The 14,343-nt window shown below is 43.1% G+C and overlaps 1 long non-coding RNA gene across 1 annotated transcript; it reads right to left on the bottom strand.

Moving 5' to 3' along the window:
• Nucleotides 1-12,983: 12,983 nt before the first annotated feature.
• LOC124665894 lies at nucleotides 12,984-13,800 on the bottom strand. The gene is made up of 3 exons (XR_006990722.1): nucleotides 13,647-13,800; nucleotides 13,208-13,523; nucleotides 12,984-12,999 (listed from the first exon to the last, which is right to left on the bottom strand). It is a non-coding gene; the product is annotated as an uncharacterized LOC124665894 (long non-coding RNA).
• Nucleotides 13,801-14,343: the final 543 nt, after the last annotated feature.

A 14,343-nucleotide genomic window follows, 5' to 3' on the forward strand; every position in this document is an offset into this window, starting at 1 on the left:
GCTACGTTTCTGTGTGTCAAACTCATGAATAATGATCGCCCAATGTCCTAGACGGATCATCCTGGAAATTAACTGTCCTGGATGCAATTGACGACTGCCAAGTAACAGACTAAGAGAAAATGCAACAAGGCTGCCGACTCGATCACTTGCTAGGCGCGAGAGTTTACACTTGGACACGTTTCCTAAGTTGATTAGAGAGCCTGTAAAGAGATTTTGTTCATGGATGTAGGATCTTTTTTTCATGGATTTTAGTTTGCTAATATTTTTGGAGCAAACAGGTAACACCGGTCCTACTTCCTTTATATATATAATATTTTTTCTGTTTCAAATCAGCAAATCAAATCTATGTTATTTTGAAGTTTAAAATTCAACATAAAATAGAGAATTTTTTTGCAAGGGTTTCCTCGTTCAATGCAACACCATAACAATATATTCTAAAATATTCCTAGCAATTTTCAATACTCCCTCTGTCCTAAAAATAAATGACTCAACTTTAGTAGGTACGCATGTATCTACGCATTAAACCATGTAGAAAAAGTTGAGCCACTTATTTTGAGATGGGAAGGTAGTATAACTTTTTCTTACGAAATTCAAAATCAAGTTTTTATTTAAAAGTAGGTGAATTCAAAAGTGATTTTTTTGCATCCCGGAGACTATAAAATTATAGAAGACCTTATATTAGAACATTTTAAATGCTCACAATTTATGTAATTGCATCATATACATATTATTACAAAAGGTTGTTTCATGCATAGGTGCCATCAGTGTTAGAGGCAGCGGATGACAGAACGAGAACCACAAATCTGCATCCCCACTCAACCCCATTGGTTTGAACTTGTTCAGATGCGTCCTCTGCCCACACCTGAGGTAGGCGAAGGCCTTAGCATAGAGGGGTCGTTGCCGTGACAGTGGATGGTTCTGCTGGGACTGATGCATGTACCGGGTGGTCTGGTTGAAGCGACGGATAGAGTAGGTGGTGGATGCAATCCTGACAGAAAGTTCTTTATTTTCCCGTTGCAACGCACGGGTATGTTTCCTAGTGATCTCTTATGAAATAAGAGAAGACTATTTTCCCCATTGTACGACTTATCTTCCCTTAGTCACATAATTTTCTACTAAAAATAATTAATTATCATTTATTGCAAGGGATAACAATAAGAGATAATGCATTGTACCGATTATATTTATCATCCTCTCTAGATAACATGGACTGCTAAGAGAAAACGTGCCTTCCCTACCATTGTACATGCCCTTAGCATGCTTTCGACCACCGGGAGGACGATGTACCCGGCGTTTATGGAGTCTGACGGCTTTGGATGCCTCTTGTAGGCGTCTGTTCTGAGGTGTCGGTGTAGTAGGTTGTAGATGCATACAAGGGTGTGTGCACGTTGAGTGTGGTGTGTGTCTATATGCGTTCGTTCATATACTACTCCCAATTATGGGAGGAGCGTTGGTTTTCATTCTCCATCTTCATCTTCTTCCTCATAGCCGGATGATACGTCTCCACCGTATCTATAATTTCTGATGTTCCATGCTAATTTTATGACAATACCTACATGTTTTGCTCACACTTTATAATGATTTCATGCATTTTCCGGAACTAACCTATTAACAAGATGCCGAAGTGCCGGTTCTCGTTTTCTCGCTGTTTTTGGTTCCAGAAAGGCTGTTCGGGCAATATTCTCGGAATTCGACGAAACAAAGGCCAAACATCATAATTCACCGAGACGGACCATAACACCGAAGGAGAGTCGGAGGGGAGGCCCAGGGCTCCCAGACCATAGGGCGGCGCGGCCTGGAAGGGGGGCGCGCCAGCCTATGGTGTAGGCGCCCCAGACACCTCCTTGCGCCGCCTCTTCGCCTATATAACCCCTCGCGACCTAAAAACCCGATACCAATTGACGAAACTCCAGAAAGACTCTAGGGGCGCCGCCGCCATCGCGAAACTCCAATTCGGGGGACAGAATCTCTGTTCCAGCACGCCGCCGGGACGGGGAAGTGCCCCCGGAAGCCATCTCCATCGACGCCACCGCCTCCATCATGCTCCGTGAGTAGTTCCCCCATGGACTACGGGTTCTAGCAGTAGCTAGTTGGTACTCTCTCTCCCATGTACTTCAATACAATGATCTCATGAGCTGCCTTACATGATTGAGATCCATCTGATGTAATCGGTGTTGTGTTTGTTGGGATCCGATGGATTGTTACATTATGATTAGTCTATCTATAAAGTTTGTGAAGTTATTGTTGCTGCAATCTTATTGTGTTTAATGCTTGTCACTAGTGCACGAGTGGCATGATCTTAGATTTAAGCTCTATAATATAATTATTGCTTAGAATGTATCTACAAGTTGTTTGCACATATTGCTGTCCGGAACCCGAGGCCCCAAAGTGACAGAAATTGGGACAACCGGAGGGGAAGGCTGCGATATGAGGATCACATGTTTTCACTAAGTGTTAATGCTTTGCTCCGGTGCTCTATTAAAAGGAGTACCTTAATTACCAGTAGATTCCCTTGAGGCCCGGTGATGTCTACGCCCCCTCCTTTTCCTGTAGACAGAGTTGGGCCTTCAAGAGCAGAGGTTTGTAGAGCAGCAGCAAGTTTTCCCTTAAGTGGATCACCCAAGGTTTATCTAACTCAGGGAGGAAGAGGTCAAAGATATCCCTCTCATGCAACCCTGCAACCACAAAGCAAGAAGTCTCTTGTGTCCCCAACACACCTAATAGGTGCACTAGTTCGGCGAAGAGATAGTGAAATACAGGTGGTATGAATATATATGAGCGATGGCGGCGGCACCGTAAAAGTGCTTTGCCCAGGACGAGTAAACAAGCGAGTAGTAATGCGACAGTAGTAACGCAGTAAAAACAAGTAATAAGCAGCGATAGCGATATTTAGGAACAAGGCCTAGGGATCGGACTTTCACTAGTGGACACTCTCAACATTGATCACATAACGGAATAGATAAATGCATACTCTACACTCTTGTTGGATGATGAACACATTGCGTAGGATTACACGAACCCTCAATGCCGGAGTTAACAAGCTCCACAATTCAATGTTCATATTTAAATAACCTTAGAGTGCATGAAAGATCAATACGACTAAACCAAGTACTAACATAGCATGCACACTGTCACCTTCATGCTAAGAAAGGAGGCATAGATCATATCAATACTATCATAGCAATAGTTAACTTCATAATCTACAAGAGATCATAATCATAGCCTATACCAAGTACTAACACGGATGCACACACTGTCACCATTACACCCTGCAGGAGGAATAAAACTACTTTAATAACATCACTAGAGTAGCACATAGATAAATTGTGATACAAAACACATTGCAATCATAAATAGATATAAATAAGCACTTCACTATGCCATTCATAACAGTGAATAAGTATTCTGTGAAATATAGCCTAAGAGACCCACACGGTGCACACACTCGTCACCTTTACACACGTGGGACAAGGAGTCTCCGGAGATCACATAAGTAAAACCCACTTGACTAGCATAATGACATCTAGATTACAAGCATCATCATATGAATCTCAATCATGTAAGGCAGCTCATGAGATTATTGTATTGAAGTACATAGGAGAGAGATGAACCACATAGCTACCGGTACAGCCCGAGCCTCGATGGAGAACTACTCCCTCCTCATGGGAGACAGCAGCGTTGATGGAGATGGTGGTGGTGTCGATGGAGGAGCCTTTCGGGGCACTTCCCCGTCCCGGCGGCGTGCCGGAACAGAGACTCCTGTCCCCCAGATCTTGGCTTCGCGATGGCGGCGGCTCTGGAAGGTTTCTCGTACCGTGGCTTTTTTTCGTCCCGTGGTTTTAGGTCCAGGGGCTTTATATAGGCGAAGAGGCGGCGTCAGAAGGTCGAAGGGGCGACGACACTATAGGGCGGCGCGGCCAGGGCCTGGGCCGCGCCGGCCTATGGTCCGGGGCCCAGATGCCCCCTCTCGGCGGTTCTCGTGTGTTCTGGATGCTTCCGGGCAAAATAGGAACTTGGGCGTTGATTTCGTCCGATTCCGAGAATATTTCGTTACTAGGATTTCTGAAACCAAAAACAGCAGAAAACATGAACTGGCACTTCGGTATCTTGTTAATAGGTTAGTTCCAGAAAATGTACGAATACGACATAAAGTGTGCATAAAACATGTAGATAACATCAATAATGTGGCATGGAACATAAGAAATTATCGATACGTCGGAGACGTATCGGCATCCCCAAGCTTAGTTCTGCTCGTCCCGAGCAGGTAAAACGATAACAAAGATAATTTCTGGAGTGACATGCCATCATAACCTTGATCATACTATTTGTAAACATATGTAATGAATGCAGCGATCAAAACAATGGTAATGACATGAGTAAACAAGTGAATCATAAAGCAAAGACTTTTCATGAATAGCACTTCAAGACAAGCATCAATAAGTCTTGCATAAGAGTTAACTCATAAAGCAATAAATCAAAGTAAAGGTATTGAAGCAACACAAAGGAAGATTAAGTTTTAGCAGTTGCTTTCAACTTATAACATGTATATCTCATGGATAATTGTCAACATAGAGTAATATAATAAGTGCAATATGCAAGTATGTAGGAATCAATGCACAGTTCACACAAGTGTTTGCTTCTTGAGGTGGAGAGAAATAGGTGAACTGACTCAACATAAAAGTAAAAGAATGGTCCTTCAAAGAGGAAAGCATCGATTGCTATATTTGTGCTAGAGCTTTAATTTTGAAAACAAGAAACAATTTTGTCAACGGTAGTAATAAAGCATATGTATCATGTAAATTATATCTTATAAGTTGCAAGCCTCATGCATAGTATACTAATAGTGCCCGCACCTTGTCCTAATTAGTTTGGACTACCGAGATTATCGCAATGCACATGTTTTAACCAAGTATCACAATGGGGTACATCTATGCCGCCTGTACAAAGTCTAAGGAGAAAGCTCGCATTGGATTTCTCGCTATTGATTATTCTCAACTTAGACATCCATACCGGGACAACATAGACAACAGATAATGGACTCCTCTTTTATGCATAAGCATGTAGCAACAATTATTTTTCTCATTTGAGATTGAGGATATATGTCCAAAACTGAAACTTCCACCATGGATCATGGCTTTAGTTAGCGGTCCAATGTTCTTCTCTAACAATATGCATGCTCCAACCATAAGGTGGTAGATCGCTCTTACTTCAGACAAGACGAACATGCATAGCAACTCACATGAAATTCAACAAAAGGTAGTTGATGGCGTCCCCAGTGAACATGGTTATCGCACAACGAGCAACTTAATAAGAGATAAAGTGCATAAGTACATATTCAATACTACAATAGTTTTTAAGCTATTTGTCCCATGAGCTATATATTGCAAAGGTGAATGATGAAATTTTAAAGGTAGCACTCAAACAATTTACTTTGGAATGGCGGAGAAATACCATGTAGTAGGTAGGTATGTTGGACACAAATGGCATAGTGGTTGGCTCAAGGATTTTGGATGCATGAGAAGTATTCCCTCTCGATACAAGGTTTAGGCTAGCAAGGTTATTTAAAACAAACACAAGGATGAACCGGTGCAGCAAAACTCACATAAAAGACATATTGTAAACATTATAAGAATCTACACCGTCTTCCTTGTTGTTCAAAACTCAATACTAGATATTATCTAGACTTTAGAGAGACCAAATATGCAAACCAAATTAGCAAGCTCTAGGTGTTTCTTCATTAATGGGTGCAAAGTATATGATGCAAGAGCTTAAACATGAGCACAACTATTGCCAAGTATCACATTATCCAAGACATTTTACCAATTACTACATGTATCATTTTCCAATTCCAACCATATAACAATTTAACGAAGAAGAAACTTCGCCATGAATACTATGAGTAGAAACTAAGGACATACTTGTCCATATGCAACAGCGGAGCGTGTCTCTCTCCCACACAAAGAATGCTAGGATCCATTTTATTCAAACAAAACAAAAACTAAACAAACCGACGCTCCAAGCAAAGCACATAAGCTGTGATGGAATAAAAATATAGTTTCAGGGGAGGAACCTGATAATTTTGTCGATGAAGAAGGGGATGCCTTGGGCATCCCCAAGCTTAGATGCTTGAGTCTTCTTAAAATATGCAGGGATGAACCACCGGGGCATCCCCAAGCTTAGACTTTTCACTCTTCTTGATCATAGTATATCATCCTCCTCTCTTGATCCTTGAAAACTTCCTCCACACCAAACTCGAAACAACTCATTAGAGGGTTAGTGGACAATAAAAATTAACATGTTCAGAGGTGACACAATCATTCTTAACACTTATGGACATTGCATAAAGCTACTGGACATTAATGGATCAAAGAAATTCATCCAACATAGCAAAAGAGGCAATGCGAAATAAAAGGCAGAATCTGTCAAAACAGAACAGTTCGTAAAGACGAATTTTAAAATGGCACCAGACTTGCTCAAATGAAAATTCCCAAATTGAATGAAAGTTGCGTACATATCTGAGGATCACGCACGTAAATTGGCATAATTTTCTGAGTTACCTACAGAGAATTTTGCCCAGATTCGTGACAGCAAAGAAATCCGTTTCTGCGCAGTAATCCAAATCTAGTATGAACCTTGCTATCAACGACTTTACTTGGCTCAACAAAACACAAAACTAAGATAAGGAGAGGTTGCTAGAGTAGTAAACAACTTCCAAGACACAAATATAAAACAAAGTACTGTAGCAAAATAACACATGGGTTATCTCCCAAGAAGTTCTTTCTTTATAGCCATTAAGATGGGCTCGGCAGTTTTAATGATGCACTCGCAAGAAATAGTATTTGAAGCAAAAGAGAGCATCAAGAGGCACATTCAAAACACATTTAAGTCTAACATGCTTCCTATGCATAGGAATCTTGTAAATAAACAAGTTCATGAGGAGCAAAGTAACAAGCATAGAAAAACTAGACAAGCTCAACTTCAAAATTTTAAGCATATAGAGAGGTGTTTTAGTAACATGAAAATTTCTACAACCATATTTTCCTCTCTCATAATAAATTTCAGTAGCATCATGATCAAATTCAACAATATAACTATCACATAAAGCATTCTTATCATGAGTCTCATGCATAAAATTATTACTCTCCACATAAGCATAATCAATTTTATTAGATGTAGTGGGAGCAAATTCAACAAAGTAGCTATCATTATTATTCTCATCAAGTGTTGGAGGCATAGTATAATCACAACAAAATTTACTCTCCATAGTAGGTGGCACCAAAAGACCACTATCATTATAATCATCATATATGGGAGGCAAAGTATCATCAAAGAAAATTTTCTCCTCAATGCTTGGGGGACTAAAAAGATCATGAAAACCAGCTTCCCCAAGCTTAGAACTTTCTATATCATTATCAACAATGGTGTTCAAAGCGTTCATACTAATATTACTACCAGGCATGCAAATAAGATTTCATAGGTTTTTTAATTTTCGCATCAAACAATCCATGTTTTAAATCAGGAAATAGAATTAGAAGCTCATTCTTGTCCATTATGCCAAACTAGTGTAAACAAGAAACAAAAAGATGCAATTGCAGGATCTAAAGGAAATAGCTTCGAGTACTTACAACGGCGAAAATAGCTTAGTAGCCGAGATCCGGAGTGTGAGTACCTTTTACCTTTCCTCACCGGCAACGGCGCCGTGAAAATAGCTTGATGTCTACGCCCCTCCTTTTCCTGTAGACGGTGTTGGGCCTCCAAGAGCAGAGGTTTGTAGAGCAGCAGCAAGTTTTCCCTTAAGTGGATCACCCAAGGTTTATCGAACTCGGGGAGGAAGAGGTCAAAGATATCCCTCTCATGCAACCCTCGCAACCACAAAGCAAGAAGTCTCTTGTGTCCCCAACACACCTAATAGGTGCACTAGTTCGGCGAAGAGATAGTGAAATACAGGTGGTATGAATATATATGAGCGATGGCAGCGGCACCGAAAAGTGCTTTGCCCGGGACGAGTAAACAAGCGGTAGTAACGCAGCAGTAGTAACGCAAGTAAAACAGTAACAAGCGGCGATAGCGATATTTAGGAACAAGGCCTAGGGATCGGACTTTCACTAGTGGACACTCTCAACATTGATCACATAACGAATAGATAAATGCATACTCTACACTCTTGTTGGATGATGAACACATTGCGTAGGATTACACGAACCCTCAATGCCGGAGTTAACAAGCTCCACAATTCAATGTTCATATTTAAATAACCTTAGAGTGCATGAAAGATCAATACGACTAAACGAAGTACTAACATAGCATGCACACTGTCACCTTCATGCTAAGAAAGGAGGCATAGATCATATCAATACTATCATAGCAATAGTTAACTTCATAATCTACAAGAGATCATAATCATAGCCTACGCCAAGTACTAACACGGATGCACACACTTGTCACCATTACACCGTGCGGGAGGAATAAAACTACTTTAATAACATCACTAGAGTAGCACATAGATAAATTGTGATACAAAACACATTGCAATCATAAAGAGATATAAATAAGCACTTCACTATGCCATTCATAACAGTGAATAAGTATTCCGTGAAATATAGCCTAAGAGACCCACACGGTGCACACTACTCGTCACCTTTACACACGTGAGACAAGGAGTCTCCGGAGATCACATAAGTAAAACCCACTTGACTAGCATAATGACATCTAGATTACAAGCATCATCATATGAATCTCAATCATGTAAGGCAGCTCATGAGATTATTGTATTGAAGTACATAGGAGAGAGATGAACCACATAGCTACCGGTACAGCCCGAGCCTCGATGGAGAACTACTCCCTCTTCATGGGAGACGACAGCGTTGATGGAGATGGCGGTGGTGTCGATGGAGGAGCCTTCCGGGGCACTTCCCCGTCCCGGCGGCGTGCCGGAACGAGACTCCTGTCCCCCAGATCTTGGCTTCGCGATGGCGGCGGCTCTGGAAGGTTTCTCGTACCGTGGCTTTTTTTCGTCCCGTGGTTTTAGGTCCAGGGGCTTTATATAGGTGAAGAGGCGGCGTCAGAAGGTCGAAGGGGCGACAACACTATAGGGCGGCGCGGCCAGGGCCTGGGCCGCGCCGGCCTATGGTCTGGGGGCCCAGTGCCCCCTCTCTGGCGGTTCTCGTGTGTTCTGGATGCTTCCGGGCAAAATAGGAACCTGGGCGTTGATTTCGTCCGATTCCGAGAATATTTCGTTACTAGGATTTCGAAACCAAAAACAGCAGAAAACAGGAACTGGCACTTCGGCATCTTGTTAATAGGTTAGTTCCAGAAAATGCACGAATATGACATAAAGTGTGCATAAAACATGTAGATAACATCAATAATGTGGCATGGAACATAAGAAATTATCGATACGTCGGAGACGTATCACCCGGCCGCCACCGGCTGGTAGGACAAAAGATGTTATGCAAGTTTCTCATTGCGAGCACGTATGACTATATATGGAAAACATGCCTACATGATTAATAATCTTGTTGTTCTGTCTTAATGCTATTTCAATCCTATCAATTGCCCAACTGTAATTTGTTAACTCAACACTTGTCACTTGTTATTGGAGAGTTACCACTAGTGTAGATAGCTGGGAACCCCGGTCCATCTCTCATCATCATATACTCGTTCCTATATGACATTGGAAGTACTATCAACTATTTTCTGGTGCCATTGCCTCTGTGTTACTGTTACTGTTACTATTGCTCTTATATTACCGCTGCTTTCACATCACCCCTGTTACTAGTGCATTTCCAGGTGCAGCTGAATTGACAACTCAGTTGTTAAGGCTTATAAGTATTCTTTACCTCCTCTTGTGTCGAATCAATAAATTTGTGTTTTACTTTCCTCGAAGACTGTTGCGATCCCCTATACTTGTGGGTTATCACCGGAGATGTGCTTTTCTTGAATGATTAGAGTCTTTTGGAGCTTGTGTTGTAAAGACTTGAACTTGTTCTTGCGAACAAACTTGTCTCCATGATATTTCCTCTTATAAGAGCACGCAACAAAATAAAAGTACAAAGAAACATGCTCTCCCTACTAAAACCACAAATAAGTGAGTGGGAAGGACCCAACCGAATAGTTAACCAAGTCAGCGGTCAGCCACCCTTTCGTTGGTCAAAATCTAGTCAGCTGCCATCACAAAGATTTGGCTTTTGTAGAAATTGATTTTAAGACCCGACATTGCCTTCTAACACATGAACAACGATCCCGCAATGTATAGGGCGACTCATGGTTTGAAAACGGATAATACGCATGAATGGTACATGTTGCAGCATCCTGGTGTGGTCGGTACTCGAACCATATGACTATAATCCCATGGTACAGATAATGAAAACGTTTTAACTAGGGAAACAAGGAAAAACATTGTTACTTCATCCAAGACGGGGCAATATCTGAGCCCCAGTTCTGCAAAGCAAACTCCGTGCACGGAGTTGCGTCCGGCGGCTCCGGTCCACCCGTTGGTGACCTTGCACCGCATCCACGTCGGCCTGGACGAGCCGTCGTCTCCCCGGAATATCCGCACATCGACCGCGAGCTCCACCGAGCCTGCACGCCGCTCCCTCTCCATCTGGTCTCTGAGCAACCTAGGCAACTCGGCACCGTCGTCGGCCCATGCTATGACCGTCACCTCCCGCGCATCCAGTGCACCGACGCAGAAGCGCGACGTGCAGCCCCACGCCACGGTGAGGCCGTCGTACAGGACGACGGCCTCGCCTTGGCGGTAGCATCTGTCCTTGTATCGCTTGTTAATGGCGTGCAGCGTTGAAGATGGGCGCCGCTGGAACCACGGTGCCGGGATTTCGGACATCCGCGAGCTGAACAGAGAACTTGGGAGGCAAGCCGTTCGCGCCGCTGAGCATGATGACTAGAGGTACCCAGAGCATCCAAAAGGGCATCAAGATCGCACTTGCTGCCCTTTTTAGGTCCTTTCGAAGAGAATACAGATTTGGAGCCTGGAAAAAGTGTGATGGAGCACCTGCGCGGTGCGCACTCGTATCGCCGGCGTCCGTTCTTTCCGGAGATTCGAGAAGGCAAATCAGGCGTGCGCAGATGGCTACATTAGTGTCTGCTAATTAGCTCTAGGCATAGGCCTCTGTGGCATAGGCGTTGACCTTGTTTCTTGGCACATATGCAAACTGAGATGGGATGGAACACCGGCACACTGTGTTTTTTTGTCTCCTAGCTGCGAGATGGTCCTATGCAAATTGTGTTTCTACGAATCTATAAAATTTGCAGAGACGCGGCGACGCATTTTGGACGCCCAAAATATTCGCGGGGCGTCCGTTTGCATCGCCTAGCGGATGCTGAAATAGTCGCGAGTCCGTTTGCTTCTGGGCCTGGCTCCAGCGGGGCGACACATTTTCGGCGCAGGCCAGATTTTAAAAAATAGATTGTAGCCTCAAATTTCCACGAAATTACCACCGCAAATTGAGGCCCGCAAACTGACGCGCGGGTCCTACATCTTTTTCGATGGACACTCGGCGCGACCGCTGAGCGTCCGCGGAGACGCAAACCTGGCGCATATTTGGCCCAGGTTTGCGTCTCCGCGGACGGCAAGGTCACTTTACGTCTCCCCGCTGGAGCAGGGCCCAGACGCATTTTCGGTCACGACGGATGCAAACGATCGCTCGCGCCTTTTGCCTAAAAATACAGATATAGGGTTACCTAGTAGTCTGCCTTTGGGAGTTGGGAACCGTCACCTAGTATATCTCTTTCATTCAAACGCGAATATCTCCAACAAAACCCGTGTTATACTACTACTCCTACAGGAAGACAAAGGATTTCGTTGAGTTACCGGCCGAGATTTTTATATTGCAGCCGTATCTAAACCAAAGGCCGGTATAAGCTCACGCCGCTCTCCCCTTCTCCTCCTCGTCTTTCTTCTACTGGAGATCGAATTTTACTTTACCAGCGCTGACTCTTAATATGTTTCCTACAGATCAGGTCAGTATGGCTGATAAAAAATCCGACGATCCTGAACCGATTGAGATCCTCGACCCCCGGATAGAAGTTGTGATAAGAGCCTGCAATAGGATCACTTGTGTACTCTTGGCAGAGGTGCTACCCCTCATGTCCACACCCACGACGGGAGATGCAGCGTTCACCATGGAGCTCGTCTCCTTCTCGGGGCTGAACGCCACGGTTGGCCCCACGGTTTCTCCGGTTCATCCTGTTAAGCTTCATGCACTAGCCACTTGAACCAAAAGTCCGAACTGATGGAAAGGGCTAGGCAATCCACATATACACTTCACAACACCCCCACTCGCGTGTGACAGGAGAAGAGAAAGTCAACACGTGAAAGAAGAAGAGCACACCGAAACAGGGCATCAGCGGTGGCTAAAGACGGGGGCAACAACAATTTTTAGACTTAATTGCGAAAACCAGGATTTGAACTTGAGACCTGGGGCTCTGATACCATGTTAAGCTTCGTGCACTAGCCACTTGAACCAAAAGTCCGAACTGATGGAAAGGACTAGGCAATCCACATATACACTTCACAACACATCCTTCAGCCCTGGTGCTCCAACGACGGCGAGGTGGTTGTCTCCTACTCAGGTGTCGCCCTCGCATGGTGCAATCCACCGGCCTTCTGCGTGCGGAGGCGCTCGGCGTCGGAGCTGACGGTGCTGCCGTGGGGGTGGGAGGTTGGCGTGTCCGAGGATTTGCGGCGACGTCTCCTGTCAGAATGGCGCAATGGCACAGCTCAGGTTTCGGTAGAGATGATGTTGTTCAGCCCTGATTGCTGGATGCCCTCAGAGACATGCGGTTCTGAAACCTTGTACCGGTTCAGGCCTTTTAGCCTTAGCTAACACTTGGGTACGTACAGCTATACAATTTTCCTTTACTCAAACCTCCGTACAAAATTTATTTATTTATTTATTACTTGTCTAAGCTGTTTTTTTTTCTGGAGCACACAATGTACATCGGATCTGTTTGTCCTGGATTGGGAGATATATCAATTGCCTGTTGGAACAAAACAAAAAAAAAAACATGTTAATGTCTGTAGGCCCTTTAAACCCCTAGGACGTAAGCAGTGTAAACTAGAAGCAGGTACATGCTTCAGTTATACCATCACAAATCCAATTTTAGAAGGCCATTCAGTCCTTGGAAACATGAGGGCATGCCTTAATCATATGTGACTCTGGAACAAACGAATAGAGAAATGGCATACCTAAGGGGCCTCAAAACCTCCAGTATAATGGAAGTAAGCACCAACTATCCAAGCATGATCAGCATCACCAGTTGATGTCCAGATAGATATAGCTTTTGTCCAGAAGCAGCGATTTGAAAAACTATATCCAGAGTCAAAGGTAGCCGTTTAGAACGAATTATGAAAGACAAACTGGCATTTGACAGGTCTTACCGAATAGCATATATAATTATTGCAATGCTACTTCTTACATCATGATAGCTAATCCAGATGGTTTAAGGATTCGTCGCATCTCCTTAAATACATCCATTGGTTTGTTCAAGTAGTCTACACTAACCTAGAAACAAGAAAAGAACAAGTTACTATTAGATAAAATGCCCAAATGTACAATTAGTTATATGTGGTATCGCTACAAAGATGGTCCATTTTTCAGTCTGAATACAACATAAGAACAGCGTACCACGTTGGTTATAACATCGAAAGTGTTATCCTCGAAAGGAAGCTTCGGGTTCACATTGAGGTCTTGCACAACATACTCTGTCAAAACCTATTGTCGCAAGACAGCAATCAAGAAGCGTAGCAAAAAATGTTATTGTCAGTGCATCAGCCGAAAAGGAACAGCAAGTAGCAAGATGCTTTAATAATAGTACAAAGAGACAGTTATAGCTGAATACAACATATAGTGTCGTGTTTAGAATTACTTGCCCTGCCCCTAATGTAGAGTCTCCAATTAAACTCTATCTATTACTGAATACGTATGTTTGCAATGCAGAGAAATGTAGATTCGACAACACACATATGAGAGCAGTGGCATTATTTAAGTCAAAATTAGCAGTGAAGAAAATGAAGTTAGTACATCGTATCCAATCACTGTACTTCAGTTATAGACAGAGTCTGACTTCCTTTTCTCCTATCAACAGAAAAGGTTTCATTTTCTGAACAACCCTTCCTTCAGTAGCCGTGTAGATACATACTTTAGTCCTAATAAGCCATGTGACTACTACCTCATATCAGTCGAATCAAAATCTAGCATAAATCAACAAATGAGTGAATTATTTGTTCAATTCACGATGCTGGGTTGCTACGATCAGCTTATAATCTATATCTATACCTAATAATAAAGAAAATAAGACTTCTTGTTCGTCCGTCCGTACATA

The sequence above is a fragment of the Lolium rigidum genome, chromosome 6, assembly GCF_022539505.1.
Source record: "Lolium rigidum isolate FL_2022 chromosome 6, APGP_CSIRO_Lrig_0.1, whole genome shotgun sequence".
NCBI classification, from domain to species: Eukaryota; Viridiplantae; Streptophyta; class Magnoliopsida; order Poales; family Poaceae; genus Lolium; species Lolium rigidum.